At 41.0% G+C, this 2,791-nt stretch overlaps 1 long non-coding RNA gene across 1 annotated transcript; it reads right to left on the reverse strand.

The window, feature by feature from the left end:
• Nucleotides 1-244: 244 nt before the first annotated feature.
• LOC120420701 (uncharacterized) lies at nt 245-2,503 on the reverse strand. The gene is made up of 2 exons (XR_005605883.2): nt 1,349-2,503; nt 245-386 (listed from the first exon to the last, which is right to left on the reverse strand). It is a non-coding gene; the product is annotated as an uncharacterized LOC120420701 (long non-coding RNA).
• Nucleotides 2,504-2,791: the final 288 nt, after the last annotated feature.

Raw genomic sequence — 2,791 nt, forward strand, 5'->3', positions numbered from 1 at the left:
TCAACCATTTTTGCCATGGACGAAGCTCTAAGCTCTTCAGAAACTTCCGTTTCCATCAGCTCATAAAAACGAACTCACTCATCAAAAGGGGAAGTTTTTCGTAAACAAATTTATGATTTTGGTCCGATCCGTTGTTTTCAGGCCCGCCAATTTTTTTTCGCAAAAAAAACATCCCTTCGAAGGTTCGTGCACCCTCTGAAGGTGGCTTCGTCAATAATTAAACGGTTTGTTTATTAGGCATTGATTTTTGTTTTTTTGGGGGGCTTGTTGGGATTCAACACGTAGTTATCTATCTTTTTTTGCTTTGAAAGATTTAGCTATTTTTTTAACTTTTATATTTATTCAATGTACTTCTGCATTTTAAATTTATATTTTCTGGGGTTCACCTCATATTTGGAGAATTTGAACGTTGCGCGTCGCGGTCAACACGCCGGATTTTCGTTGCCGTTTCCGTCTTTGTTTCCCCCCCGATTGTGTGTGTATTTCGACCCGGACGATTCCGCGATGTTGACAGTTGCTTTGGAGAATTTGAACGGTGCGCGTCGCGGTCAACACGCCGGATTTTCGTTGCCGTTTCCGTCTTTGTTTTCCCCGCGATTGTGTGTGTATTTCGACCCGGACGATTCCGCGATGTTGACAGTTGCTTTGGAGAATTTGAACGTTGCGCGTCGCGGTCAACACGCCGGATTTTCGATGCCGTTGCCGTCTTTGTTGTCCCCCCGATTGTGTGTGTATTTCGACCCGGGCGGTTTCGCGTTTTCGCATTTTAGTTGGTTTTATCTTTCCACAGCCGGCTGTCTAAGATTGAATCATTTATGCTAAACTCAACACCAAATAACCGGGAATAGTCTCATCCGCATACTCCAACTGTTTGCCTTGAGAATGCATAATACATCACACCATTAAACAAAATTTATTGATTATTGGGTCGCATCATCATCCTCTATGTTGAATCCTGGCCATTACCCTTACCCACTAACAAAATCCCAAGTAGAAGTAGTTTTCCGGCACACGTGGGGGTGTGGATATCGTATAGAACCCACCCTTTGTAGCAACCTGTGCTAACTAACATTCCCGTCCCAATCCCCCGAGATCTACAAACTGACATGGCGGGCGCCGTTGGTGGCCAACGACTGTTACCTATTTGCTCCAGATCTAGTTTTAATGATCTTGATGTTTTATCTTTTCAGCGCATTCATACATGCTGTTGATAAGGGAAACACCATTAGATCGTTCAAGCGTATGGTCGGTTGTATTGATAGGATATTACGGTCCTGTTCAGCAACGGAGAAGGACAACCATGGGTGGTCTCTCATGCTCATGCTCATGCTCATGCTCTGGGGTTCACCTCATATTTTTTCGAGAACAATTGACAAAAGTGGGAGGTATAATTTGAGGATAACTTGTAAGTCCGTAAAAAGATTTTCCTCCGTGCCCCTTCACGAAGCTTCCAGAACAAAACGAGCAAAGTATTGCAATAAATGTAAATCAACGGGGGCAATAAATTAAATTACCCCGAAAGGTGAGACAGTTTGGCTGGACGAGACCTTTCCTTTATTCACCTTTTCCCCAAAGCAAAAACACAAAAGACGACACCAAGGATTAGCACAAAATCGTCCTGGCCACTTTGGGTTCACGCGCAGAGGACGTTTCGTGACGATAAACGATCTTCCCTTCTCTCTCTCTCTTAAGCTCTTTGGGAGTTGGTTTTGCCCTTTTGTTGATTTTTTCCACTTTAATTTCCCATTTTTTTTCTCTGCCTTTTTTCCTTCTTCAAAACCTCACTCTGCTAAATCCTCGCTGGCTCTGCCATGACCCAAGAGTTTTTCCTCCCTCCAGAAGCCAAATGATAATTAAAAGACAGATTAATGGCAAACGTGGACCGGTTACGGACTGGCAGGGGGTCAGGTGAGGCGGACCATTAAAATAAATTACCATTATGATGATTGCGATCGTTTGAGCCAGAGCCCGGCAGATGATTACCGTTTTAGTTGGGAAATTGATGGTCACAGCTTGGAACTTTCCAGCAATCACTTTTGCGACCAGCACCACCACCAACACCACACAGGGAGCGAATCCCATCAACACGACCATCATCATTAGGAACGAAAGATAGAAAAGGGTTAAGATTGATCTGGATGGAAAAGTGAGGGGCAAACGAGTGGAATAATTAATTTAAATCAAAAAGAGAAATAAAACTGAAGATTGCAGCAAAAAATAATAAAAAAAAATTAACAAGAAAATGAAAATCGAAAGAGTATTTAAGTTTGAACACACAAAAAAGTAGAATAAATCAGTTGTGCATCGGAAGATGAAATCGATTAGGTTAAGTGGAAGCTAGAAAGTAGATAAAACCAAGTGAAGTGCGAGCGAGATCAAGGATCTTGGATTTTGTGAGATATTATTAGCAAATGAGATTATAAGTAAATGAAGGAAGAAAACCCCGAAACTCTGTACGAACCTGAATTCGGAAGGTGAAATAAATTCTATTTAAAATAGTTAAACAAGATTTATTATTTTACTTTTCTTCCGAAAATTCTTCTTGTTACTTTTTTTCATAAAAGGTGGATGGGGTAAGTATTAAACAAGGTGAGCAATTCTCTACGAAATTGGCTGATTTTGTAAATTTTCACCCTTTTTTCCCCTTTGATCAAAGAAGCATTTTTCTGTCATTGGTTCACCCATACAAGTCTCCATACAATTAATTCAGCTGTTCATACAAAACTGGTATTGGAAAATCTGTAACTTTTCAAGAAATTTTCTGATCGATTTGGTGTCTTCGGCAAAGTTG

This window comes from Culex pipiens, chromosome 3 (assembly GCF_016801865.2).
Source record: "Culex pipiens pallens isolate TS chromosome 3, TS_CPP_V2, whole genome shotgun sequence".
Classification (NCBI taxonomy): Eukaryota; Metazoa; Arthropoda; class Insecta; order Diptera; family Culicidae; genus Culex; species Culex pipiens.